The sequence below is a fragment of the Beta vulgaris genome, chromosome 4, assembly GCF_026745355.1.
Source record: "Beta vulgaris subsp. vulgaris cultivar EL10 chromosome 4, EL10.2, whole genome shotgun sequence".
NCBI lineage: Eukaryota > Viridiplantae > Streptophyta > Magnoliopsida > Caryophyllales > Amaranthaceae > Beta > Beta vulgaris.
In genome coordinates, this window is record NC_079205.1 from 26,496,042 (window position 1) to 26,523,008 (window position 26,967).

Consider the following 26,967-nt stretch of genomic DNA (forward strand, 5'->3'; position numbering starts at 1 on the left):
CCATATCGAATTAGAACTCCCCAATTAAGTGTGCTTGTGCGAGTGTAGTATTAGGTGGGAGACCTCCTAGGAAGTCCTCGTGTTGTACCCCTGTTTTTGCAAAATTCATTATTTTCCCGTTTGAATCCAATTTTTCTAGAGAACGAGAAAGGACGGCATAGATCTCCAAAAGATAATTGGTTTGAAAAAAAAATCACTCAAAATGGAGGTCCTAGCGCGAAGTTATAAGCGTTCGAATAATCTGGGGTGAGTGAGGTGAGGTGTGAAAAACTGGAAGGATAGGTGAGACCATATAAACTAATTCAAACACTAAGTTACCGAGTGCAATCATACCAGTACTAATGCATCGGATCGAATCATAACTCCGCAGTTAAGCGTGCTTGGAGGCCGAGCGTAGTACTAGGATGGGTGACCTTCTAGGAAGCCCTCGTGTTGCACCTCTTTCTCTGCAAAATTAATTTTTTTCCAGTGGGAAGCAGATTTTTCTAGTGTACGGGTAACAATGACGTTGATCTCAAAAAGATAATTGGTTTGAAAAAAAGATAATTGAAAACTGAGGTCCTAGCGCGAAATTATGAGCGTTCGAATAATCAGGGGTGAGTGAGGTGAGGTGTGAGAAACTGGAAGGATGGGTAAGCCATATAAACTAATTCAAATAGTAAGTTATCAGGTGCGATCATAACAACACTAATGCACCAGATCCCATCAAAAGTCCGCAGTTAAGTGTGCTTGGGCGAGAGTAGTACTAGGATGGGTGACATCTAAGGATTTCCTCGTGTTGGCCCCCGTTTGTTGCACAATTCATTTTTACCCATATGTAGGCGATTATTCCAGAGGGCGGGAGACAACAACATAGATCTCGAAAAGTTAATTGGTTTGAAAGAAAAGATCACAGAAATGGAGGTCCGAGTGCGAAATTATGAGCGTTCGAATAATGAGGAGTGGGTGAGGTGAGGTGAGAAGACCTATAAGGATAGGTAAGGCCATATTGACAAATTTGAACAATGAGCTAACGACTGCAATTATACCAGCACTAATGCACCGGATCCCATCAAAATTTCAGACTTAAGCGTGCTTGGGCGAGAGTAGTACTAGGATGGGTGACCCCTGGGAAGTCTTTGAATTGCACCCCTTTTTCTGCAAAATATATATTTTTTCTGTTTATAGCTGAGTTTTCTAGAGCGCGGGAGATGACGACGTAGATCTCGAAAAGCTAATTCGTTTGAAAAAAAAAAGATCACTAAAAATGGAGGTCTAAGCGCGAAGTTATGAGCGTTCGGATAATAAGGGGTGAGTAAGGTTAGATGTGAAAAACTGGAAAGATGGGTAAGACCATATAAACTAATTATAATAGTGAGTTAATAGGTGCAATCATACTAGCACTAATCCACCATATCGAATCAGAACTCCCCAGTTAAGCGTGCTTGGGCGAGAGTAGTACTAGGATGGGTGACCTCCAAGGAAGTCCTCGTGTTGCACCCTTGTTTTTGCAAAATTCATTTTTTTTCCCGTTTGAATCCAATTTTTCTAGAGAACGGGAAAGGACGACATAGACTCCAAAAGATAATTGGTTTGAAAAAAAAATCACTCAAAACGGAGGTCCGAGCGCGAAGTTATGAGCGTTCGAATAATCAGGGGTGAGTGAGGTGAGGTGTGAAAAACTGGAAGGATGGGTAAGACCATATAAACTAATTCGAACAGTGAGTTAACGGGTGCGATCATACCAGTACTAATGCATCAGATCGAATCAGAACTCCGCAGTTAAGCGTGCTTGGAGGCCGAGAGTAGTACTAGGATGGATGACTATCTAGGAAGTCCTCGTGTTGCACCTCTTTCTCTGCAAAATAAATTTTTTTCGAGTTGGAAGCAGATTTTTCTAGAGTACGGGAAACAATGACGTTGATCTCGAAAATATAATTGGTTTGAAAAAAAAATCATTGAAAACTGAGGTCCTAATGCGAAATTATGAGCGTTCGAATAATTAGGGGTGAGTGAGGTGAGGCATGAGAGCACTGGAAGGATGGGTAAGCCATATAAACTAATTCAAACAGTAAGTTATCAGATGCGATCATAACAACACTAATGCACCAGATCCCATCAAAAGTCCGCAGTTAAGTGTGCTTGGGCGAGAGTAGTACTAGGATGGGTGACATCTAAGGAAGTTCTTGTGTTACCCCCCGTTTGTTGCACAATTCATTATTACCCATATGGAGCCGATTCTTCCAGAGGGCGGGAGACAACAACGTAGATCTCGAAAAGTTAATTGGTTTGAAAGAAAAGATCACAGAAATGGAGGTCCGAGTGCGAAATTATGAGCGTTCAAATAATGAGGAGTGGGTGAGGTGAGGTGAGGTGAAAAGACCTATAAGGATAGGTAAGGGCATATTAACAAATTTGAACAATGAGCTAACGAGTGCAACCATACCAGTACTAACACACTGAATACCATCAAAATTCTGGAGTTAAGCGTGTTTGGGCGAGAGTAGTACTAGGATGGGTGACCTTTTGGGAAGTCCTCGTATTACACCCCTTTTCTACAAAGTATATATTTTATCCTATTTATAGCTGATGTTTTTTAGAGGGAAGGAGATAACAACGTAGATCTCGAAAAGATAATTGGTTAGAAAAAAAAGATCAATGAAAACAGAGGTCCGAGCGCGAAGTTATTAGCGTTCGAATAATCGGGAGTGAGTTAGGTGAGGTGTGAAGACCCGGAAGGATGGGTAAGGCCATATAAAAAATTCGAACAATGAGCTAACGGGTGCAATCATACCAGCACTAATGCACCGGATCCCATCAAAATTCCGGAGTTAAGCGTGCTTGGGCGAGAGTAGTACTAGGATGGGTGACCTCCTGGGAAGTCCTCGTATTGTACCCCTTTTCTGCAAAATATATATTTTTTCCTGTTTATTGCTGATTTTTGGAGAGGACGGGAGATGACGACGTAGAGCTATCTCGAAAAGATAATTGGTTTGAAAAAAAAAGATCACTAAAAACGGAGGTCCGAGCGCGAAGTTATGTGCGTTCGGATAATAAGGGGTGAGTAAGGTTAGATGTGAAAAACTAGAAAGATGGGTAAGACCATATAAACTAATTAGAATAGTGAGTTAACGGGTGTAATCATACCAGCACTAATCCACCAAATCGAATCAGAACTCCCCAGTTAAGCGTGCTTGGGCGAGAGTAGTACTAGGATGGGTGACCTCCAAGGAAGTCCTCGTGTTGCACCCTTATTTTTCGAAAATTCATTTTTTTCCCGTTTGAATCCAATTTTTCTAGAGAACAGGAAAGGACGACATAGATCTCAAAAAGATAATTGATTTGAAAAAAAAAAATCAAAACGGAGGTCGGAGCGCGAAGTTATGAGCTTTCGGATAATCTGGGGTGAGTGAGTGAGGTGTGAAAAACTCGAAGGATGGAAAAGACCATATAAACTAATTCGAACAGTAAGTTAACGAGTGTGATCATACCAGCACTAATGCATCGGATCGAATTAGAACTCTGCGGTTAAGCGAGCTTGGAGGAGAGTAGTACCAGGATGGGTGACCTTTTAGGAAGTCCTCGTGTTGCACCTCTTTCTCTGCGAAATTAATTCTTTTCCTATTCGAAGACGATTTTTCTAGAGTACGGGAAACAATGTCGTAGATCTCGGAAAGATGATTGGTTTGAAAAAAATGATCATTGAATACTAAGGTCCTAACGCGAAATTATGAGCGTTCGAATAATTAGGGTGAGTGAGGTGAGGTGTGAAAAACTAGAAGGATGGGTAAGCCATATAAACTAATTCAAACAGTGAGTTAACGGGTGCGATCATACCAGCACTAATGCACCGGATCCCATCAAAACTCCGCAGTTAAGTGTGCTTGGGTGAGAGTATTACTAGGATGGGTGACATCCTAGGAAGTCCTCATGTTAGCCCCCTTTTGTTGCACAATTCATTTTTTTCCGCGTTTGGAGCCGATTCTTCTAGAGGGTGGGAGACAACAACGTAGATCTCGAAAAGATACTTGGTTTGAAAGAAAAGATCACAGAAATGGAGGTCTGAGTGCGAAATTATGTGCGTTCGAATAATGAGGAGTGTGTGAGGTGAGAATACCTATAAGGATATGTAAGGCAATATAAACAAATTTGAACAATGAGCTAATGAGTGCAATCAAACCAGCACTAATGCACCGAATACCATCAAAATTCCGCAGTTAAGCGTGTTTGGGCGAGAGTAGTACTAGGATGGGTGACCTTTTGGGAAGTCCTCGTATTACACACCTTTTCTGGAAAATATATATTTTTTCATGTTTATAACTGATATTTTTTAGAGGGCTGGAGATAACAACGTAGATCTCGAAAAGATAATTGGTTTGAAAGAAAAGATCAATGAAAACAGAGGTCCGAGCGCGAAGTTATTAGCGTTCGAATAATCAGGAGTGAGTTAGGTGAGCTGTGAAGATCTGGAAGGACGGGTAAGGCCATATAAAGAAATTCGAACAATGAGCTAACGGTGCAATCATACTAGCACTAATGCACCGGATCCCATCGAAATTCCGGAGTTAAGCGTGTTTGGGCGAGAGTAGTACTAGGATGGGTGACCTCCTAGGAAGTCCTCGTATTGCACCCCTTTTTCTACAAAATATACTTCTTGTCCCATTTGTAGCCGATTTTCCTAGAGGGCGGGAGGTAACGACGTAAATCTCGAAAAGATAATTTGTAATAGCCCACTCTTCCGAGCTGCTAATGAAACACTCTTAACAACCATAAACTAGAATTAACTCTTAAATTAATTAACTTTGCAGTGGAAAAATATCCTTAATTACACCAATATCTCAACTAATATTCCCAAATATTATGTACAACGTACGAAATATCGAAAACTAATCTCACACCAACTATCTAAAATACAATCTCAATCCTTAATCTACGACGACATCAAAATCTCGCTTCACTTCCATTCTCGAGCTCTTGATACCAAACCTGCAAATTCATGGAGATAATACAAAACATACAAAATTCCAAAATGAGTGGAAAACTCGTAACCTTTATTTCAGCCCGTTATAAACATTTTATTTCTCAAATCATTTTCATCTCGTTACACCGCTGGCATAGTTCACTCTCTTAAACAAATTAGTGGCAAGTACGAGCTTTGGACAAACGCTGCCTCCAAGGTTCGTTATGGAACCCAGCAATACTACCCCCAAGGTTCGTTATGGAGCATAGCCGATCGTATCAGGTCAAAAGAGTAACCATCCTCCACTCATACCTTGTCCACTTTCTATTTTCAGTTCATAAACTAAGCCAACCAAATAGTTTTTGTATTCATATTCATCGAATAACATTTCCGGAATCAACTCATAACATCACATTCATAACTATGGCCATAGTACGAACTTAAGTATCAAAAATAGAATAGAGATCCACACACACACAGGGGCATGAGTAATACATTTTACTGAACATAAAAGTTACCTCATACGCAGAACCATTCCCTAGCTCCGACATAATAGAACTTTGAGAGCTTCACAACTCCATCAACTCTCTTGAAATTCATAATAATCCTCCAACATTAACCTCAAAATAATAACAAGACTAATTACTAACCATTCTCACAAATTCTCAATAAAAGAAACTAGTCTAATTAACCTTTCTTTAAACAACCTACTACACCGATCGAACTAAATCCCAGAACAAAACCTAATGAAACCCACCACAAGGCATCGTCAACAACAGCACAACAACAACCACCCATCACCACCACCAACAACTCCACAACTAAAACAACAATAGCCCAGCAACAACAAACAACAACAACAACTTGACAACATCCACCACAAACAATAACACTAACAACAACGTAATAACAACGCTAACAACATCGCAGTACAACAAGAACAATAGAATAATAGAACAACATAACCTACAACAACAACAAACCACAACAACAACTTGGCTTAATTTACAAATAGAAAATCAGAAACAAAAAGGGAAAAGTATATTATACCTCTACTCTGTTGAGCAGGGACAAACAAGGGAGCAGAGCTCCGGCGTTTCCCCGTGCCGTGGTGCGACGCAAAGCAGGAGCAGTATCAACAAAACAACCACAACAACGACACCAGCCGCGGTGGCGCAACCACCACGAACCGACTTGAAGACTGAGCGGCAGCACCGCTAAAAACAACAACAGCAACGAAACAGAGGAGGAGAGAGAAAACGATAACATCAACAGTACCGACAAGGGGGAAACTCCGACAAGCCTGGATTCGCCGGCGACCCACATGCGAAGGTCAGCGAGAGAGTTTCACGGGTTTGGTGTTTTTCAGTTTTAGGGGTTTAGGGAGAACAGAGGACACAGGAGAGAGAGAGGGGAAATGGGTTTGGGTTTTGTTTAACTTAACCGACAAAAGGGGGGGTGCAAGACCGACTTTGACTTCCTATTTGGGCCAAATACCACTCAACTTAAACTTAAAATCCAAAACATATCAATAATAACACCATAAAATTAAATACATATATATTTTACGAACATGACAATATAATTCACATTCCACATCACAAATAAAATAAGAATTTTCGGTACATAATTAACTTAATATATATAATTAACTTCTAAATAAACATTCTTAAAAACAGGGCTATTACATAATTGGTTTGAGAAAAAAGATCACTGAAAACGGAGATCCAAGCGTGAAGTAATGAGCGTTCGAATAATAAAAGGTGAATGATGTGATGTGTACAAAACTGGTAGGATGGGTAAGGCCATATAAAATAATTCGAACAGTGACTTAACGGCTACGATCATACTAGTACTAAGGCATCGGATCCCATTAGAACTCCATAATTAAGCATGCTCAGGAGAGAGTAGTACAAGGATGGATGACCTCTTTTGAAGTTCTCATGTTGCATGATGCGTATGAGAGCATCAAGTTCGAAAACGTAGGTCACTGTTGACAAGACATTGCCAACCATTGTGCGAGACTGTGCTAGAGTCCTAGTTCTGTTAGGATTCGTACGTAGTGTTCTAGTTCTGTTAGGAGACTATGTAATTTAATCTTATTAGGCGTTTAATTTCAGTTGTGTGATGATAAAAGGAATCCTATTATATTTAGGAGTCTAATTCCTTTGTCATTGAGTCAAGTTAGGAGTCCAAATAAGATAAGATATGGTAATTCTTATCCTAAGTTGGTTAGGATTTTATCTTAGGCGTGTGCTTTAAATTATGTTTATCTTTTTAGTTTGTGATTATCGTATGAGTAGGGTGATAATATTTAGGGTGTGTTAGGCGTGTATATATAACTACACGAGTTTCATTAATAAAATCGGATTTGGTTGTTTCCTTTGAGTAAAAGATTGTCAAGTGCATGTTTGCATTGATTTTGTCGTCGTACCAAAACAAAGATCGTGGTTTATGTGCATCTCCTAATCGAGTTAGGTAGAGATCATCTAGTTCTTGAGGGAACATATAGAGCCTATCCATTTTATTTTTCTTGTTGTTCGTTCATAAATTCATAAAAACACGAAAAGAGTTCGAACCATCCACGGAATCACATCAAGTGGTATCAGAGCAGTGTGCATTGTGACGGCACGTGAGGGCGTGTCAGGTGGCCAAATTGTACGATTTTTTGTTCTGTGGATAGCTAACATACAGGGATACGTTGTGTAAAAAATTCAGCCCATTCCTATCAGTAACGAAGTCAGAGCGAGCCAAACAATCGGAGGTTATCATGGGAGACAGTGGAACGGATCCACGGAGGGATGTTATTTTGGAGATCTTCCGGAGTTTAATGGACTAAAAGGCCCTGATTCGTTTTTGAATTGGGAGAGGCGTATCACTCGCCTATTTGATCATAAGAACATGGGTGACTACAAGCGTTTTGATCATGCTATATTGAGGTGACGGAATATGCTAGTGATTGGCTTGATAATTATCAAAATAGGCGTAGAAGGGAAGAAGGAGTTAGTCACTTGGACAGATTTGCGTGCAAAGATGAGGAAACGCTTTGTACCTAGGACTTATAAGCAGGAACTCTTCATCAAGTTGAACTCTTTACAGCAAAATCAACTGAGTGTGGAGTCCTATATTTCGGAGTTTGAAAGGCTATGGCTTGCATGTGATTGCAAGGATGAGGATGAGCAAAAATCCGCCAAGTTTCTAATTGGTCTCAAGAAGAAGATTGCTGATTTGGTGGAACTCCATCCATATGATACGTTTGATGACTTGTGCTTGTTGGCCAAGAAGGTTGAAAGGCAGCAAGAACCTAAGTCTAGATAGGGAAGTGGAGTAGTGGCGCCAAGGGTGGAGAGCACAAAGGTGGGGGACGTTGCATCTAGGGCTAGAAGTGAGGAGGTTGTTGCATCTGACTTCGGCACTCAAGGCTCAAAGAAGGCTCCAACTTTGACGCAAGGGCAGCAAACTATGAAGGAGAAGATGTGTTTCAAGTGTAAGGGCTTTGGTCATTTGCAACGAGAATGTCCCAATAGAGTCTTAGTTTCCATCAAGGATCACCAAGCCTTCATGGCGGTTGTTGGGTTTGAGAGGGAGAAGGACAAATTGGAGGATGTTGTGGACGAGGGATTTTGGCAAGGAACTCCAATTTTTGAAGCTGAAGATATCCCTAAGAGCTTGATCTTGCGTCAGACTTTAATGGCTACTCCACAACAAACTGACGAGCATGAGCAAAGGCAAAACTTGTTTCAAACTAGGTGCCTCGTCAATGGTAAGCTATTTTCCGTCATTGTGGATAGTGGTTCATGTGCTAATGTATGTGCCATATCTATGGTGGAAGAAGTAAAATTACCTACACAAGACCATCCTAGGCCTTATAAACTGAGTTGGTTGGATGATAAGAGTGGCGTGTGGGTAAAGAAAAGAGCTCTTGTTTCTTTTCGAATTGGTGGCTACATGGACAAGCTATGGTGTGACATGGTGCCGATGACTACTTGTTCATTATTGTTGGGGCGTCCATGGCAATCGGATAGAAGCGTCATACATCACGGGAGGGACAATAGCTATTCAGTTTTGAAGGATGGGGAGAAGATAGGATTGAAACCTTTGCATCCAAAGAGTGTGGTGATGCCTACGGATAGTCCTAGTGCTAGTGCATCGCGGGAACTTCCGAGTGTGGCTGGCGTAACTAAGCCTCATGTGTGCTTGAGTTCTTGTAGGGAGGAAGTACTAGAGGTGGCTAGCAACAAGAAGGAAAGGCGCGCAAAACTGCTTCACTTGCGCCATGATCCATGTTTTGACGAGGGAGATTATGTGTGGTTGTCCTTGGCAGCACAAAAACTTCACGTAAACCATAAGTATGACGAGCCTATGGACGAAGGGCCATTCACCGTGGTGAAGAAGTTGGGCTATGATACGTACAAGGAGTTGTTGGGACACGGGATTTGTGCCACATTGCAGTCAAGGGACTTGGTTCCATGCTTAGAAGACCCTTGAGGATAAGGATCGTTTTCAAGAGGGAGAGTATGATGCGTATGAGAGCATCAAGTTCAAAAACGTAGGTCACTGTTGACCACACAGTGCCAACCACTGTGCGAGACTGTGCCAGAGTCCTAGTTCTGTTAGGATTCGTACGTAGTGTTCTAGTTCTATTAGGTGACTATGTAATTTAATCTTATTAGGCATTTAATTTCAGTTGTGTGATGATAAAAGGAATCCTATTATATATATTTTGGAGTCTAATTCCTATGTCATTGAGTCAAGTTAGGACTCCAAATAAGATAAGATATGGTAATTCTTATCCTAAGTTGGTTAGGATTTTATCTTTGGCGTGTGCTTTAAATTATGTTTAACTTTTTAGTCTGTGATTATCTTATTAGTAGGGTGATAAGATTTAGGGTGTGTTAGGCGTGTATATATAAGTACACGAGTTTCATTAATAAAATCGAATTTGGTTGTTTGCTTTGAGTAAAAGATTCTCAAGTGCATGTTTTCAATGATTTTGGTCGTCATACCAAGAACACATAGATCGTGGTTTATGTGCATCTCCTAATCGAGGTTAGGTAGAGATCCTCTAGTTCTTGAGGGAACATATAGAGCCTATCCATTTTATTTTTCTTGTTGTTCGTTCATAAATTCATAAAAACACAAAAAGAGTTCGAACCATCCACGGAATCACATCATTGCATCCCTTTTTCTACAAAATTATTTTTTTTTCCTGTTTGAAGCCGGATTTTTTAGAGGGCGGGAGACAACGACGTAGATCTCGAAAAGATAATTGGTTTAAAATTTTTTTACTGAAAATAGAGGTCCGATTGCGAAGTTATGAGCGTTCGAATAATTAGGAGTGAGTGAGGTGAGATGTGTAGACCTGGTAGGATGGGTAAGGCCTTAAAAACAAATTCGAACAATGAGCTAACGGGTGCAATCATACTAGCACTAATGCACCGGATACCATCAAAATTTTGAAGTTAAGCGTGCTTGGGCGAGAGTAGTACTAGGATGGGTGACCTTCTGGGAAGTCCTCGTATTGCACCCATTTTTCTGCAAAATATATACCTTTTCCTATTTATAGCTGATTTTTCTAGAGGTCGGGACATGAGGGCGTATATCTCAAAAACATAATTGGTTTGAAAAAAACACTAAGGGGAAAAAAAAGGAAGGGCTGCGTAGGAAGGGCTGCGCTTTTTATATAAGCGCAACCCTACTAGTGAAGGGCTACGCTTTTCTTCAAAAGCACAGCCCTACATAACAGAAGGGCAGCGCTTTTGAAGAAAAGCGAAGTCATTCACTTAGTAGGGCTGCGCTTTTGGAAAAAGCGCATCCCTTCTCAGCCCTTCTTACATTCAGAAGGGCTGCGCTTTTTCTAAAAGTGCAGCCCTACTAAGTGAAGGGCTGCACTTTTCTTCAAAGGCGCAACCCTTCTGTTATGTAGGGTTGCGTTTTGAAAACAAGCGCAACCCTTCTTAAAAAAAATTGAAAAAATAAATTCGCGGGCTTCAAATATAATCCCTCATTCCTTTTCCTCCTTCTCTCTCCTCTCTCACATCCCTCCTCCCTTCCTTTTCCTCCTTCTCTCTCCTCTCTCACATCCCTCCTCCCTTCGTTTTCCTCCTTTTCTCTCTCAAAAACGCGACAAAAAGCCTGAAATGATTTGCACTAATCGTGCCGACGGAGTCTGATTGCCTATTGTGATACCTTTTTGGAAGCGGAACGGGCAAACGAGTCAAACTCACTGCTATGATGTGATATATAAGCTTTTTAAGCCATCCGAGTTCGTTTAAGGCTCGAAATAGGCATTTTAAGTATTTTCGAATTTTATTATTTGCTTAATTACGTATTAGGGTTTTGTTTTACATTTTTAAAAATTATTAGGTCAATGTTTGGAGGCAGTTTTTGACTTTTCAGATCTATAATTTCCTAATCTTTGTTTTGATTAATGTTCTTATATTTCAGATCTATAATTTTTTTTTCTTCTGTATTCTAGTTTTTGTTCCTTTTTTTTCATTTGCGTTGTTTTTTTTTTTCGTTCTTCTGTATTCTAGTTTTTGTTCCTGTTTGTGCAATTATGTGATAACATTTTTTTTTTTCCTGTTTTAGTTTTGGATTTGGATGGTTTACTTTAAAGTTTAATGCAAATGTTAAAATTCAGAAAATGTGAGATTAATATATGAGTAAAAAAAATGTCAAAAATTTATTTTTTTTTTAATTTTTTTTTTTGGTAGGAAGGGTTGTGCTTTTACCTAAAAACCGAAGCCCTTCTAAGCTTGAAGGGCTGCGCTTTTCAAAGGCGCATCCGTACTTAAAAAGTGAAGGGATGGTATTGAAAAGGCTACTGTCAAAAAGCGCAGCCCTAAGGGCCTTTTTTAGCGCAGCCCTTCCTTATTTTTCCACTAGTGAAAAGATCACTAGAAACGGAGGTCGAGCGCGAAATTATGAGTGTTCGAATATGAGGAGTGGGTGAGGTAAGGTGAGAAGACCTATAAGGATAGGTAAGGCCATATAAACAAATTTGAACAATGAGCTAAAAGGTGCAATCATACCAACACTAATGCACTAGATACCATCAAAATTCCGCAGTTAAGCGTGTTTGGGCGAGAGTAGTACTATGATGGGTGACCTTTTGGGAGTCCTCGTATTACACCCCTTTTCTTCAAAATATATATTTTTTCCTGTTTATAGTTGATGTTTTTTAGAGGGCAGGAGATAACGACGTAAACTCGAAAATATAATTGGTTTGAAAGAAAAGATCAATGAAGACCTGGAATAATCGAGCGCGAAGTTATGAGCGTTCGAATAATCGAGGCTGAGTTAGGTGAGGTGTGAAGACCTGGAAGGACGGGTAAGGCCAGATAAAAAAATTCGAACAATGAGCTAATTGGTGCAATCATACCAGAACTAATGCACCGGATCTCATCAAAATTCTAGAGTTAAGCGTGTTTGGGCGAGAGTAGTACTTAGATGGGTGACCTCCTAGGAAGTCTTCGTATTGCACCACTTTTCCTGCAAAATATACTTTTTGTCCCATTTGTAGCCGATTTTCCTAGAGGGTGGGAGGTAACAATGTAGATCTCGAAAAGATAATTGGTTTGAGAAAAAAGATCACTGAAAACGAGGGTAAAGAGCGTTCGAATAATAAGGGGTGAATGATGTGATGTGTACAAAACTGGTAGGATGGGTAAGGCCATATAAAATAATTCGAACAGTGAGTTAACGGCTGCGATCATACTAATACTAAGGCATCGGATCCGATCAGAACTCCACAATTAAGCATGCTGAGGAGAGAGTAGTACAAGGATGGATGAACTCTTTTGAAGTTCTCGTGTTGCATCCATTTTTCTGCAAAATTCATTTTTTTCCTGTTTGAAGCCGGATTTTTTAGAGGGCGGGAGACAACAACGTAGATCTCGCAAAGATAACTGGTTTAAGAAAAAATTACTGAAAACTGAGGTCCGAGTGCGATGTTATGAGCGTTCGAATAATCAGGAGTGAGTGAGGTGAGATGTGAAGACCTTGTAGGATTGGTAAGGCCATATAAACAAATTCGAACAATGAACTAAAGGGTGCAATCATACTAGCACTAATGCACTGGATACCATCAAAATTTTAAAGTTAAGCGTGCTTGGGCGAGAGTAGTACTAGGATGGGTGGCCTCCTGGGAAGTCCTCGTATTGCACCCCTTTTCTGCAAAATATATATTTTTTCCTGTTTATAGCTGATTTTTCTAGATGGCGGGAGATGACGACGTAGATCTCCAAAAAATAATTGGTTTGAAAAGAAGATCACTTAAAACAGAGGTCGAGCGCGAAATTATGAGCGTTCGAATAATGAGGAGTGGGTGAGGTGAGGTGAGAAGACCTATAAGGATAGGTAAGGCCATAGAAACAAATTTGAACAATGAGCTAACGGGTGAAATCATACCAGCACTAATGCACTGGATACCATCAAAATTCAGCAGTTAAGCGTGTTTAGGCGAGAGTAGTACTATGATGGGTGACCTTTTTGGAAGTCCTCGTATTACACCCCTTTTCTGCAATATATATATTTTTTCCTGTTTATAGCTGATGTTTTTTAGAGGGCAGGACATAACGACGTAGATCTCGAAAAGATAATTGGTTTGAAAGAAAAGATCAATGAAAATGGAGGTCTAAGCGCGAAGTTATGAGCGTTCGAATAATCGGGAATGAGTTAGGTGAGGTATGAAGACCTGGAAGGACGGGTAAGGCCATATAAAGAAATTCGAATAATGAGCTAACGGGTGCAATCATACCAGCACTAATGCACCGGATCCCATCAAAATTCTGCAGTTAAGCGTGCTTGGGCGAGAGTAGTACTAGGATGGGTGACCTCCTAGGAAGTCCTCGTATTGCACCCCTTTTTCTGCAAAATATAATTTTTGTCCCATTTGCAGCCGATTTTCCTTGAGGGCGGGAGGTAACGACGTAAATCTCGAAAAGATAATTGGTTTGAGAAAAAAGATCACTGAAAACGAGGGTCCAAGCGCGAAGTAATGAGCATTCGAGTAATAAGGGGTGAATGATGTGATGTGTACAAAATTGGTAGGATGGGTAAGGCCATATAAAATAATTCGAACAGTGACTTAATGGCTACGATCATACTAGTTCTAAGACATCAGATCCCATTAGAACTCCGCAATTAAGCATGCTGAGGAGAGAGTAGTACAAGGATGGATGACCTCTTTGGAAGTTCTCGTGTTGCATCCCTTTTTCAACAAAATTCACTTTTTTTCCTGTTTGATGTTGGATTTTTTAAAGGGCGGGAGACAACGACGTAGATCTCGAAAAGATAATTGGTTTAAACAAAATATTTCTAAAAATAGAGGTCCGATTGTGAAGTTATGAGTGTTCGAATAATCAGGAGTGAGTGAAGTGAGATGTCAAGATCTGGTAGGATGGGTAAGGCCATATGAACAAATTTGAACAATGAGCTAACGGGTGCAATCATACTAGCACTAATGCACCGGATACCATCAAAATTATGAAGTTAAGCGTGCTTGGGCGAGAGTAGTACTAGGATGGGTGACCTTCTTGAAAGTCCTGGTATTGCACACTTTTTTCTGCAAAATATATTTTTTTTCGTGTTTCTAGCTAATTTTTCTAGAGGCCGGGAGATGACCACGTAGATCTCGAAAAGTTAATTGGTTTGAGAAAAAAGGTCACTGAAAACAGAGGTCCAAGCTCGAAGTAATGAGCGTTCAAATAATAAGGGGTGAATGACGTGATGTGTACAAAACTGGTAGGATGGGTAAGGCCATATAAAATAATTCAAACAGTGAGTTAACGGCTGCGATCATACTAGTACTAAGGCATCGGATCCCATCAGAATTCCACAATTAAGCATGTTGAGGAGAGAGTACTACAAGGATGGATGACCTCTTTGGAAGTTCTCGTGTTACATCCCTTTTTGTGCAAAATCCATTTTTTTCCCGTTTGAAGCCAAATTTCTTAGAGGGTGGGAGACAACGACGTAGATCAGATAATTGGTTTTTTAAAAAATCACTGAAAACAGAGTTCCAAGTGCGAATTTATGAGCGTTCGAATAATCAGGTGTGAGTGAGGTGAGATGCGAAGACCTGGTAGGATGGGTAAGGCCATATAAACAAATTCGAACAATGAGCTAACGGGTGCAATCATACGAGCACTAATGCACTGGATACCATCAAAATTCCAAAGTTAAGCGTGCTTGGGCGAGAGTAGTACTAGGATGGGTGACCTCCTGGGAAGTCCTCGTATTGCACCCCTTTTTCTGCAAAATATATATTTTTTCCTATTTATAGCTGATTTTTCTAGAGAGCGGGAGATGACTACGTACATCTTGTAAAGATAATTGGTTTGAAAACAAGATCACTAAAAACGGAGGTCCGAGCGCGAAGTTATGAGCGTTCGGATAATGAGGGGTGAGTGAGGTTAAATGTGAAAAACTGGAAAGATCGGTAAGTCCATATAAACTAATTAGAATAGTGAGTTAACGGGTGCAATCATACCATCACTAATCCATGATATCGAATCAGAACTTCCCAGTTAAGCGTGCTTGGACGAGAGTAGTACTAGGATGCGTGACCTCCAAGGAAGTCCTCTTGTTGCACCCCTGTGTTTGCAAGATTCATTTTTTTCCCCGTTTGAATCCAATTTTTCTAGAGAACGGGAAAGGATGACGTAGATCTCGAAAAGATAATTGGTTTGAAAAAAAATCATTGAAAACGGAGGTTCGAGCGTGAAGTTCTGAGCGCTCGAATAATCAGGGGTGAGTGAGGTGAGGTGTGAAAAACTGGAAGGATAGGTAAGACCATATAAACTAATTCGAACAATGAGTTACCGAGTGCGATCTGGCCAGCACTAATGCATCGGATCAAATCATAATTCCGTAGTTAAGTGTGCTTAGAGGAGAGTAGTACAGGGATGGGTGACCTTATAGTAAGTCCTCGTGTTGCACCTCTTTCTCTGCAAAATTAATTTTTTTCCCCTTGGAAGCCGATTTTACTAGAGTACGGGAAACAATGACGTAGATCTCGAAATGATAATTGGTTTGAAAAAAAAGATCATTGAAAACTGAGGTCCTAGCGCGAACTTATGAGCGTTCGAATAATTAGAGGTGAGTGAGGTCAGGTGTGAGAACCTGGAAGGATGGGTAAGCCATATAAACTAATTCAAACAGTGAATTATAAGGTGTAATCATAACAACACTAATGCACTGGATCCCAATAAAACTCCGCAGTTAAGTGTGCTTGGGCGAGAGTAGTACTAGGATGGGTGACATCCTAGGAAGTCGTGTTTCCCCCCTTTTGTTGCACAATTCATTTTTTTTCCTCGTTTGGAGCCGATTCTTCTAGAGGGCGGGAGACAACAATGTAGATCTCGAAAAGATAATTGGTTTGGAAGAAAATATAACAGAAACGGAGGTCCGAGTGCGAAATTATGAGTGTTCGAATAATGAGGAGTGGGTGAGGTAAGGTGAGAAGACGAGGAAGGATAGGTAAGGCCATATAAACAAATTTGAACAATGAGCTAACGGGTGCAATCATACCAGTACTAATGCGCCGGATGCCATCAAAATTCCGCGGTTAAGCGTGTTTGGGCGAGAGTAGTACTAAGATGAGTGACCTTTTGGGAAGTCCTTGTATTACACCCCTTATTTGCAAAATATATATTTTTTCTTGTTTATAGCTGATGTTTTTTAGAGGGCAGGAGATAACCGGTGCACCCCTTTTCCTGCAAAATATACTTTTTGTCCCATTTGTAGCCGATTTTCCTAAAGGGCGGGAGATAACAACGTAGATCTCGAAAAGGTAATTGGTTTGAAAAAAAGATCACTGAAAACAGAGGTCCAAGCTCAAAGTAATGAACGTTCGAATAATAAGGGGTGAATGACGTGATGTGTACAAAACTGGTGGAATGGGTAAGGCCATATAAAATAATTCGAAGAGTGAGTTAAAGGCTGCGATCATACTAACACTAAGGCATCCGATCCCATCAGAACTCCACAATTAAGCATGCTGAGGAGAGAGTAGAACAAGGATGGATGAACTCTTTGGATGTTCTCGTGTTGCATCCCTTTTCTACAAAATTCATTTTTTTCCCTGTTTGAAGCCGAAATTTTTAGAGGGCGGGAGACAACGACGTAGATCTCGAAAAGATAATTGGTTTAAAAAAAATCACTGAAAACAAAGGTCCGAGTGCGAAGTTATGAGCGTTAGGATAATCAGGAGTGATTGAGGTGAGATGTGAAGACCTACTAGGATGGGTAAGGCGATATAAACAAATTCAAACAATGAAATAACGGGTGCAATCGTACTAGCACTAATGCACCGGATACCATCAAAATTCTGAATTAAGCGTGCTTGGGCGAGAATAGTACTAGGATGGGTGACGTCCTGGGAGGTCCTCGTTTTTGCACCCCTTTTTCTGCAAAATATATAATTTTTTCCTGTTTATAGCTGATTTTTCTAGAGGGCTAGAGATGGCGACGTAGATCTCGAAAAGATAATTGGTTTGAAAAAAAGATCACTAAAAATAGAGGTCCGAGCGCGAAATTATGAGGGTTCGAACAATGAGGAGTGGGTGAGGTGAGGTGAGAAGACCTATAAGTATAGGTAAGGCCATTTAAAAAAATTTGAACAATGACCTAACGGGTGCAATCATACCAGCACTAATGCACCGGATACAATCAAAATTCCGCAGTTAAGAGTGTTTGGGCGAGAGTAGTACTATGATGGGTGACCTTTTGCGAAGTCCTCGTATTACACCCCTTTTATGCAAAATATGTATTTTTTCCTGTTTATAGCTGATGGTTTTTAGAGGGCAGGAGATAACGACGTAGATCTCGAAAAGATAATTGGTTTGAAAGAAAAGATCACTGAAAACAAAGGTCCGAGCACGAAGTTATGAGCGTTCGAATAATCGGGAGTGAGTGAGGTGAGGTGTGAAGACCTGGAAGGATGGGTAAGGCCATATAAAAAAATTCGAACAATGAGCTAACGGGTGCAATCATACCAGCACTAATGCACCGGATCCCATCAAAATTCCGCAGTTAAGCATGCTTGGGCGAGAAGGTACTTGGATGGGTGACCTCCTAGGAAGTCCTCGTATTGCACCCCTTTTGCTGCAAAATATACTTTTTGTCTCATTTGTAGCCGATTTTTCTAGAGTGCGGGAGATAATGACGCAGATCTCGAAAAGATAATTGGTATGAGGAAAAAGATCACTGAAAACGGAGGTCCAAGTGCCAAGTACTTGTTGGAGATTTAGAGTATATAGTTTAGTTTATTTCATGATGTGTTATTTGAGTTACTTGGTCATGGTGTTGTTGCTCAACTTAATACATGGATTATACAATGCTATGCAAGCAACGCACAAGGTCGCAGCAAGCCCCGCAGCACTTTGCACAAGCAGCATGCACTGGTCGCGAGTTGCGGCCTATGTCGCACATCGCGAGTGCTTTCGTCAGTGTGCTGTTCGCAAAGTAGAAGGAACGAGAAGGCAGAAGAGTGCTCGCGACTCGCGACCTGGGTCGCAGCTTGCGACGGCACCCAGTCGCGACTCGCGACGCTGCTTCGCAGCTCGCGGATGCCTTCTGCGGTTTTGCGATTTTGCTTGGATTCGTGTATAATGACGGTTTGTCATTGAATGGTTTCGGTTTTCTCAAAAACTATTGAGCATTAGTATAAATTTGAGTCTCTCATATGATGGTGGGTGAATGAAAAATAACATTCTCTCTCTTGCATAAGAATCAAATCAAAAATTCATCATCATTACAAAAACTTTCTTCCTTTCACTCATTTGACAAATCTCATAACGAGCGTGATATTTGTTGTTCTTCTTTGTATCTCGAAAGTGAATTCCTTGTAACCCGTGCTCAGTGTAGGGTAGGAATATTGCTTTTGGGAAAGTGTCTACACACGCCTAGAAGATTCATCATTCATAGTAATCATCTTCATCACCCTTAATCAAATTCTAACAATCCAAAAGCAATATACTTGAAGATGGCTACGGTACGTGAGATGACTTCTAATTTTCAGAAACTTGACAAGTTTGAAGGTGTGGGTTTCCGTAGATGGCAAAAGAAGATGCATTTTCTTTTCATTTCTCATTCGGTGGCATATGTTTTGAGTACTCCAAAACCCGAGTTTGTGGAAGATGAAACTTTGGAGGCCTCAAGGAGAAGGAATAAGTGGGAGAACGATGATTATATATGCCGTGGTCGTATTTTAAACGGTATGTCTGACACTTTATTTGATGTTTATCAATTCTATGAATCCGCTAAAATGCTTTGGGATGACCTTGAGTCAAAATACATGGCCGAAGATGCATCTAATAAGAAGTTTTTAGTTAGTAACTTTAATAACTTTAAGATGAATGAAACAAGGTCTGTGATGGAACAATTCCATGAAATACAAAGGATTTTAGGAAGTTTTAAACAACACAATATTAGTATGGATGAAACTTTTATTGTTTCTTCGATAATTGACACATTACCACCAAGTTGGAAGGATGTTAGAAATACCCTTAAACATAGGAAAGATGATATAAATGTGGAACAATTGGGTGCTCATCTTCGGATTGAAGAGGGCATTCGGGTTCAAGATGGACAAAAGGAGGTAAATCCTAATTCTTCTACCATTAACATGGTGGATGATGGAAAGTTCAATGACTCAAATCCTAAGAAGAGGGCTAACAATTTCACCAAAGGCAACACTTTAAGAAGCCTAAGAATGGTGGAGTTGTTCAACAACGTGGTTGTTGGGAGTGTGGCAAGCCCGACACTTCAAGAAGGATTGCTTCCTTTGGAAGAGGAAGATGAACAAAAAGAATGAGCAAGGTGGAGGGAAAGGCGAGTCTAGCCAATCCCAAGCCAAACAAGGTACTTGTACACAACTTTCATGTAATTCGAGTTTGAATTATATATGTATGATTTCTTAAATATTTTATGTACAGGATGATTGTTCATGGTACATCGATTCAGGAGCTTCAAGGCATGTGTGCAAGGAGCGGTCTTCATTCAAAACCTTCAAGGAGGTGGACAATGGAGAAGTTCTATACATGGGAAATGACTCTACAGCTCAAGTTCTTGGTGTAGGACAAGTAGAGTTAGTCTTTAGTTCCGGCAAATCTCTAGTGTTAAGAGATGTTGTATTTGTTCCAGAACATAGGCGTAATTTAGTGTCTGGAGCTATCTTGAATCGAATAGGTTTTAAAATGGTTTTTGAGTCGGAAAAGTTTATATTATCTAATGGTGGTTTATTTGTTGGACTTGGTTATTTATGTAACGGTATGTTTAAACTCAGCATTTCAAATGCTTTAGTAAACAATGTGTGTGTTATTAATGATAATTCTTCTCTTTGGCATTTAAGACTTGGTCATGTTAATTATAGAAAATTATATTATATGGCTAAGGATGATTTAATTCCTTCTTTTGATCCAAGTATTGAGAAGTGTAGAACATGCATGCTTACCAAAATAACTAGGTGTTCTTTCCCTAATAATGTGGAAAGGGATACTAATTTGCTTGATTTAGTACATAATGATCTTTGCGATTTTCATAGTACACCGTCTTTAGGAAACAAGAAATATATAATAACATTTATTGATGATCATTCACGATTTGTTATGTATATCTATTGTCTACTAAAGATGAAGCTCTAGATAAATTTGAGATCTATAAGAATGATGTAGAATTGCAACTAAGTGACAAGGTTAAACGGTTTAGAATCGATAGAGGTGGTGAATTTCATAATCCTAGTTATTTCCAAGCTTTAGGTTTTATACATGAAACGACCGCGACTTATACACCACAACAAAATGGTGTAGCAGAAAGAAAGAATAGAACTTTACAAGAAATGGTAAATTCTATGTTATCCTACTCGGGTTTGAGTGATTCTTTTTGGGGTGAAGCGGTTTTAACTGCTTGTTACATCTTAAATCGTGTTCCTATGAAAAAGAACAAAGTAACCCCTTATGAATTATGGTACAAAAGAAAACCAAATCTAAGTTACATTAGAATTTGGGGATGTAGGGCAATAGTTAAAGTGTCGGAACCTAAACGTAAAAAGTTAGGTGAAAGAGGAGTTGAATGCATCTTTATAGGATATGCTGCTCATAGCAAATCCTATAGGTTCTATGTTATAGAACAAAACGACTTTTGGTCGGTTCACACTATTGTGGAGTCAAGAGATGCAATTTTTGATGAAAATAGATATTCATCGGTTCCTAGACCAAAGGATATAACTCCAAGTACCGAAATTCAAGAAATTGATCAAAATGATGATCATGAGTTAGATGAACAAATTCTAGATGAAAATGTTGCATCTACATCAACTCAACCAAGGAGAAGTAAACGGGTTAGGAAAGAGAAATCTTTTGGCCCGGATTTTCATGTATATTTAGTTGAAGGATCAAGAGATAGTGTTTTGACTAAGTTTCCATATGTCTATAATGTGGAAGGGATCCTTTAACATATGATGAGGCCATGCAATCTCAAGATGCTTCATTTTGGAAGGAAGCTATTGATGATGAAATGGACTCACTCATGGGGAATAACACATGGGTTCTAGCGGACCTACCTCCTAAATGTAAACCAATAGGGTGCAAATGGATTTTCAAGAAGAAAATGAAAATCGATGGAACTATTGACAAGTTCAAAGCCCGGTTAGTGGCACAAGGCTTTTCTCAAAAGCCGGGTATCAATTATTTCGATACATATGCACCTGTAGCTCGAATCTCCACTATAAGATTATTAATTGCACTTGCGGCAATTCATAATCTTGTAATCCATCAAATGGATGTCAAGACCGCGTTCTTGTATGGAGAATTAGATGAGGAAGTTTACATGAGACAACCAGTTGGTTTTATTGTCAAAGGTCAAGAACAAAAGATTTGCAAGCTAATTAGATCTTTGTATGGGCTAAAACAAGCACCCAAGCAATGGCATCAAACATTTGATGACGTAGTGTTGTCTAACGGATTCAAATTGAACAATTCAGACAAGTGTGTATATAGCAAATTTGATGACAATGGTCATGGTGTTATGATTTGCTTATATGTAGATGACATGCTAATTTTTGGAACTGATTTATCCCAAGTTGAGTGGACTAAATCTTTTCTATCGTCTAAGTTCTCAATGAAAGATTTGGGGGAGGCGGATGTCATTCTAGGAATTAGAATTAAAAGAAGCAAAGGTAAATTGAGTTTGTCTCAATCTCACTACATTGAAAAGGTTCTTAAGAAATTCGATGTTAGTGGTTGCTCTTTTGTGTCAACTCCAGTGGACCCTAGTGGGAAATTAATGCCTAATGAAGGTAGTGCTGTATCTCAACTTGAGTACTCAAGGGTGATTAGATGTTTGATGTATGCAATGACGAGTACTAGGCCAGATATCGCATTTGCGGTAGGCAAACTTAGTAGGTATACTAGTAATCCTAGTATGCAACATTGGCGAGCTATTCGTCGTGTGTTGAGATATTTAGGGAAAACCAAAGACTATGGTTTATCCTACAATGGATATCCTTCGGTTTTAGAAGGGTATTCGGATGCAAGTTGGATCTCTAACAAAGAAGATCACACTTCTACAAGTGGATGGGTATTTCTACTTGCGGGAGGTGCTATATCTTGGGCTTCCAAGAAACAAACTTGCATAGCGGATTCCTCCATGAATTCAGAGTTTATCGCTTTGTCTTCCGCAAGCAACGAGGCGGAGTGGTTGAAGAATATCATGATTGAGATTCCTTTGTTGCCAAAACCGATATCGCCCATAGCAATTCATTGTGATAACGATGCTGCTTTGGAAGAGCATATAGTCAAGTTATGATGGTAAGTCAAGACACATTGGTGTCGGCATAGCTACATCCAAGGACTTATCAAGGATAGTGTAATCACTGTTGACTATGTACGTACAACGTATAATCTAGCGGATTGTTTTACAAAGGCCTTGGCTAGAGTAATGTAAAGAGGATGGCAATCGGTTTAGGATTGGAGCCCCTCGAGAATCACGAATGAGGGAATCTTAACTTAACGCCCAATATGACGTTGGGTCTTAAGTTCAATAAGATTAATTTCTTCATTTAGATGATTGTAGAACTTTATTCATCCTAAGTTTGTAGTTCTATCACTGTGTTGTATATGGAGGTTGTATAACTTAATAGGTCTCTTGTTGTGCTTTTCACAGTAACATGTATTTTAGAGATCTACCAATGTAAGTGTGAAGTTTAGCCGCTTCAAGGAGCTATTGAGGCATAGCTTTGATACACTTATGAATAGATATGGACACAAGGCTTTATGTGTCGGTTTATAATGAGTTTAAGTAACTTTATCTTGTGTGTATAGTATCTTCTGGTTTCCATTATGTATTGAAATTGGTTCAATCGTTATCGACACCAATTGGATACGGATACTTGGAATGTATACTGTACTATATGGAAGTTCAAGTTTTTTACACTTTCATTTATGCATAAGATTGTTTTGTTATGATGATGTTTGTGCATAACTATTATGTATACTCTAAATGGGGGAGGATTGTTGGAGATTTAGAGTATATAGTTTAGTTTATTTCATGATGTGTTATTTGAGTTACTTGGTCATGGTGTTGTTGCTCAACTTAATACATGGATTATACAATGCTATGCAAGCCACGCACAAGGTCGCAGCATATACAATGCTATGCAAGCCACGCACAAGGTCACAGCAAGCCTCGCAGCACTTCGCACAAGCAGCATGCACTGGTCGCGAGTCGTGACCTATGTCTCACCTCGCGAATGCTTTCGTCAGTGTGCTGTTCGCAAAGTAGAAGGAACGAGAAGGCAGAAGAGTGCTCGCGACTCGCGACCTGGGGTTTTGCGATTTTGCGTGGATTTGTGTATAATGACGGTTTGTCATTGAATGGTTTCAGTTTTCTCTGAAACTATTGAGCATTAGTATAAATATGAGTCTCTCATATGATGGAGTGGGTGAATGAAAAATCACATTCTCTCTCTTGCATAAGAATCAAATCAAAAGTTCATCATCATTACAAAAACTTTCTTCCTTTCACTCATTTGACAAATCTCATAACGAGCGTGATATTTTTTGTTCTTCTTTGTATCTCGAAAGTGAATTCCTTGTAACTCGTGCTCAGTGTAGGGTAGGAATATTGCTTTTGAGAAAATGTCTACACACGCCTAGAAGATTCATCATTCATAGTAATCATCTTCATCACCCTTAATCAAGTTCTAACAGTACTGAGCGTTCGAATAATAAGGGGTGAATGACGTGATGTGTACAAAACTAGTAGGATGGGTAAGGCCATATAAAATAATTCGAACAGTGAGTTAACGCCTGCGATCATATTAATACTTAGGCATCGGATCCCATTAGAATTCCACAATAAAGCATGCTGAGGAGAGAGTAGTACAAGTTACCTCTTTGGAAGTTCTCGTGTTGCATTCCTTTTTCTGCAAAATCCATTTTTTTTCCTGTTTGAAGCCGAATTTTTTAGAGGGCAGAAGACAATAACATAGATCAGATAATCGGTTTTAAAAAAAATCACTGAAAACAGAGGTCCGAGTGTGAAGGTATGAGCGTTCGAATAATCAGGAGTGAGTAAGGTGATATGTGAAGACCTGGTAGGATGGGTAAGGCCATATAAACAAATTCGAACAATGAGCTAACGGGTGCAATCATACTAGCACTAATGCACCGGATACCATCAAAATTATGAAGTTAAGCGTGCTTGGGCGAGAGAAGTACTGGGATGGGTGACCTCCTGGGAAGTCCTCGTATTCCACCCCTTTTTCTGCAAAATATATATCTCTTCCTGTTTATAGCTGATTTTTCTAGAGGGCCGGAGATGACGATGTAGATCTCGTAAAGATAATTGGTTCGAAAAAAAGATCTCTAAAAACGGAGGTCCGAGCGCGAAGTTATGAACGTTCGGATAATAAGGGGTGAGTGAGGTTAGATGTGAAAAACTGGAAAGATGGGTAAGACCATATAAACTAATTAGAATAGTGAGTTAACGGGTGCAATCATATCAGCACTAATCGACCATATCGAATCAGAACTCCCCAGTTAAGCGTGCTTGGACGAGAGTAGTATCAGGATGGGTGACCTCCAAGGAAGTCCTCGTGTTGCACCCCTGTGTTTGCAAAATTCTTTTTTTCCCCCGTTTGAATCCGATTTTGCTAGAGAACGGGAAAGGACGACGTTGATCTTAAAAAGATAATTGGTTTAAAAAAAATCAATGAAAACGGAGGTCCGAGCGCGAAGTTATGAGCGCTTGAATTATTAAGGGTGAGTGAGGTGAGGTGTGAAAAACTAGAAGGATGGGTAAGACCATATAAACTAATTTGAACAGTGAGTTACCGAGTGTGATCATACCAACACTAATGCACCGGATCGAATCAGAACTCCGCAGTTAAGTGTGCTTGGAGCAGAGTAGTACATGGATGGGTGACCTTCTAGTAAGTCCTCGTGTTGCACCTCAGTTTTTACAAAATTAATTTTTTTCCCATTGGAAGCCGATTTTTCTAGAGTATGGGAAACAATGACGTAGATCTCGAAAAGATAATTGTTTTGAAAAAAAAGGTCATTGAAACCTGAGGTCCAAGCGTGAAATTATGAGCGTTCGAATAATTAGGGGTGAGTGAGGTAATGTTTGAGAAACTAGAAGGATGGGTAAGCCATATAAACTAATTCAAACAGTGAGTTATCAGGTGTGATCATAACAGCACTAATGCACCAGATCCCAACAAAACTCAGCAGTTAAGTGTGCTTGGGCGAGAGTAGTACTAGGATGGGTGACATCCTAGGAAGTCCTCGTGTTGCCCCCTTTTGTTGCACAATTCATTTTTTTCCCCGTTTGGAGCTGATTCTTCTAAAGGGCGGGAGAGAACAACGTAGATCTCGAAAAGATGATTGGTTTGAAAGAAAATATCACAGAAACGGAGGTCCGAGTGCGAAATTATGAGCGTTCGAATAATGAGGAGTGGGTGAGGTGAGGTGAGAAGACCAGGCAGGATAGGTAAGGACATATAAACAAATTTGAACAATGAGCTAACGGGTGCAATCATACCAGCAATAATGCACCGGATACCATCAACATTTCGCGGATAAGCGTGTTTGGGCGATAGTAGTACTAAGATGGGTGACCTTTTGGGAACTCCTCGTATTACACTCCCTATCTGCAAAATATAAATTTTTTCTTTTTTATATATGATGTTTTTTAGAGGGGAGGAGATAACGACGTAGATCTCAAAAAGATAATTGGTTTGAAGAAAAAGATCACTAAAAACGGAGGTCCGAGCGCGAAGTTATGACCGTTCGGATAATAAGGGGTGAGTGAGGTGAGGTGTGAAAAACTGGAAGGATGGGTAAGACCATATAAACTAATTCGAATAGTGAGTTAACGGGTGTGATCAACCAGCACTAATGCATCATATCGAATCAGTCATCCCTAGTTAAGCGTGCTTCGGCGAGAGTAGTACTAGGATGGGTGACCTCCAAGGAAGTCCTCGTGTTGCACCCCTGTTTTTGCAAAATTCATTTTTTTTCCCGTTTGAATCCGATTTTTCTAGAGAACGGGAAATGATACGGATGGGAGATGACTGTGCCAGCCACTGTCTAAGAGTCCTAGTTCTGTTAGGAGACTATGTAATTTAATTGATTTATTAGGCATTTAATTTCAGTTGTGTGAGTGATAAAGGAATCCTATTATATGTAGGAGTCTAATTCCTTGTCATTGAGTCATATTAGGAGTCTTATTTTATAATTATCTTTAGGATAGGCGTGTGAATTAGAGACAAATTTAGGTTGTTATTTATCTTTATCTTTTAAGATAAAGATGGATAAATTAGTTTGTTATGTGTGTTTGTCTTTTAACCTTTACTAGATAAGCTAGGAATCTTGTACTATATAAACAATAATTTCGGCCATAATAATAATGGAGATTTTGAGTTTAAGAAAAGTGTTAAGCTTGTTGTGCTTGCATAGAACTGAGTGTTCAAATACACAAACCGCGACTTTATGTGATCTTGGAGCCGAGACTCACAAGAG

At 39.8% G+C, this 26,967-nt stretch overlaps 8 non-coding genes and 24 pseudogenes across 8 annotated transcripts; all 32 read left to right on the forward strand.

Moving 5' to 3' along the window:
* Nucleotides 1-319: 319 nt before the first annotated feature.
* On the forward strand, nt 320-441 carry LOC125494269 (5S ribosomal RNA; annotated as a pseudogene).
* Nucleotides 442-1,014: 573 nt separating this feature from the next.
* LOC125494271 (5S ribosomal RNA) lies at nt 1,015-1,132 on the forward strand (annotated as a pseudogene).
* A 231-nt stretch (nt 1,133-1,363) lies between these two features.
* LOC125494272 (5S ribosomal RNA) lies at nt 1,364-1,482 on the forward strand (annotated as a pseudogene).
* A 228-nt stretch (nt 1,483-1,710) lies between these two features.
* On the forward strand, nt 1,711-1,832 carry LOC125494273 (5S ribosomal RNA; annotated as a pseudogene).
* Nucleotides 1,833-2,060: 228 nt separating this feature from the next.
* LOC125494275 (5S ribosomal RNA) lies at nt 2,061-2,179 on the forward strand (annotated as a pseudogene).
* Nucleotides 2,180-2,411: 232 nt separating this feature from the next.
* LOC125494276 (5S ribosomal RNA) lies at nt 2,412-2,530 on the forward strand (annotated as a pseudogene).
* A 229-nt stretch (nt 2,531-2,759) lies between these two features.
* On the forward strand, nt 2,760-2,878 carry LOC125494277 (5S ribosomal RNA). The gene has a single exon (XR_007270625.2). It is a non-coding gene; the product is annotated as a 5S ribosomal RNA (ribosomal RNA).
* Nucleotides 2,879-3,112: 234 nt separating this feature from the next.
* Nucleotides 3,113-3,231, forward strand: LOC125494278 (5S ribosomal RNA; annotated as a pseudogene).
* A 225-nt stretch (nt 3,232-3,456) lies between these two features.
* On the forward strand, nt 3,457-3,575 carry LOC125494279 (5S ribosomal RNA; annotated as a pseudogene).
* Nucleotides 3,576-3,802: 227 nt separating this feature from the next.
* On the forward strand, nt 3,803-3,922 carry LOC125494280 (5S ribosomal RNA; annotated as a pseudogene).
* A 223-nt stretch (nt 3,923-4,145) lies between these two features.
* Nucleotides 4,146-4,264, forward strand: LOC125494281 (5S ribosomal RNA; annotated as a pseudogene).
* A 229-nt stretch (nt 4,265-4,493) lies between these two features.
* LOC125494282 (5S ribosomal RNA) lies at nt 4,494-4,612 on the forward strand. The gene has a single exon (XR_007270630.2). It is a non-coding gene; the product is annotated as a 5S ribosomal RNA (ribosomal RNA).
* Nucleotides 4,613-6,775: 2,163 nt separating this feature from the next.
* Nucleotides 6,776-6,894, forward strand: LOC125494251 (5S ribosomal RNA; annotated as a pseudogene).
* A 3,456-nt stretch (nt 6,895-10,350) lies between these two features.
* On the forward strand, nt 10,351-10,469 carry LOC125494226 (5S ribosomal RNA). The gene has a single exon (XR_007270595.1). It is a non-coding gene; the product is annotated as a 5S ribosomal RNA (ribosomal RNA).
* Nucleotides 10,470-11,959: 1,490 nt separating this feature from the next.
* Nucleotides 11,960-12,077, forward strand: LOC125494236 (5S ribosomal RNA; annotated as a pseudogene).
* Nucleotides 12,078-12,309: 232 nt separating this feature from the next.
* On the forward strand, nt 12,310-12,428 carry LOC125494283 (5S ribosomal RNA; annotated as a pseudogene).
* Nucleotides 12,429-12,991: 563 nt separating this feature from the next.
* On the forward strand, nt 12,992-13,110 carry LOC125494286 (5S ribosomal RNA). Its single transcript, XR_007270634.2, has one exon. It is a non-coding gene; the product is annotated as a 5S ribosomal RNA (ribosomal RNA).
* Nucleotides 13,111-13,337: 227 nt separating this feature from the next.
* LOC125494287 (5S ribosomal RNA) lies at nt 13,338-13,456 on the forward strand (annotated as a pseudogene).
* Nucleotides 13,457-13,686: 230 nt separating this feature from the next.
* On the forward strand, nt 13,687-13,805 carry LOC125494288 (5S ribosomal RNA). Its single transcript, XR_007270636.2, has one exon. It is a non-coding gene; the product is annotated as a 5S ribosomal RNA (ribosomal RNA).
* A 230-nt stretch (nt 13,806-14,035) lies between these two features.
* On the forward strand, nt 14,036-14,154 carry LOC125494289 (5S ribosomal RNA; annotated as a pseudogene).
* A 229-nt stretch (nt 14,155-14,383) lies between these two features.
* LOC125494290 (5S ribosomal RNA) lies at nt 14,384-14,502 on the forward strand (annotated as a pseudogene).
* Nucleotides 14,503-15,072: 570 nt separating this feature from the next.
* Nucleotides 15,073-15,191, forward strand: LOC125494292 (5S ribosomal RNA). The gene has a single exon (XR_007270640.2). It is a non-coding gene; the product is annotated as a 5S ribosomal RNA (ribosomal RNA).
* A 229-nt stretch (nt 15,192-15,420) lies between these two features.
* LOC125494293 (5S ribosomal RNA) lies at nt 15,421-15,539 on the forward strand (annotated as a pseudogene).
* Nucleotides 15,540-16,460: 921 nt separating this feature from the next.
* Nucleotides 16,461-16,579, forward strand: LOC125494297 (5S ribosomal RNA; annotated as a pseudogene).
* A 649-nt stretch (nt 16,580-17,228) lies between these two features.
* On the forward strand, nt 17,229-17,347 carry LOC125494299 (5S ribosomal RNA; annotated as a pseudogene).
* A 230-nt stretch (nt 17,348-17,577) lies between these two features.
* Nucleotides 17,578-17,696, forward strand: LOC125494300 (5S ribosomal RNA). The gene has a single exon (XR_007270648.2). It is a non-coding gene; the product is annotated as a 5S ribosomal RNA (ribosomal RNA).
* A 230-nt stretch (nt 17,697-17,926) lies between these two features.
* LOC125494301 (5S ribosomal RNA) lies at nt 17,927-18,044 on the forward strand. The gene has a single exon (XR_007270649.2). It is a non-coding gene; the product is annotated as a 5S ribosomal RNA (ribosomal RNA).
* Nucleotides 18,045-24,585: 6,541 nt separating this feature from the next.
* LOC125494232 (5S ribosomal RNA) lies at nt 24,586-24,704 on the forward strand (annotated as a pseudogene).
* Nucleotides 24,705-24,933: 229 nt separating this feature from the next.
* Nucleotides 24,934-25,052, forward strand: LOC125494247 (5S ribosomal RNA; annotated as a pseudogene).
* Nucleotides 25,053-25,279: 227 nt separating this feature from the next.
* Nucleotides 25,280-25,398, forward strand: LOC125494249 (5S ribosomal RNA; annotated as a pseudogene).
* Nucleotides 25,399-25,626: 228 nt separating this feature from the next.
* LOC125494243 (5S ribosomal RNA) lies at nt 25,627-25,745 on the forward strand (annotated as a pseudogene).
* A 228-nt stretch (nt 25,746-25,973) lies between these two features.
* On the forward strand, nt 25,974-26,092 carry LOC125494248 (5S ribosomal RNA; annotated as a pseudogene).
* The last annotated feature ends 875 nt before the right edge of the window (nt 26,093-26,967 follow it).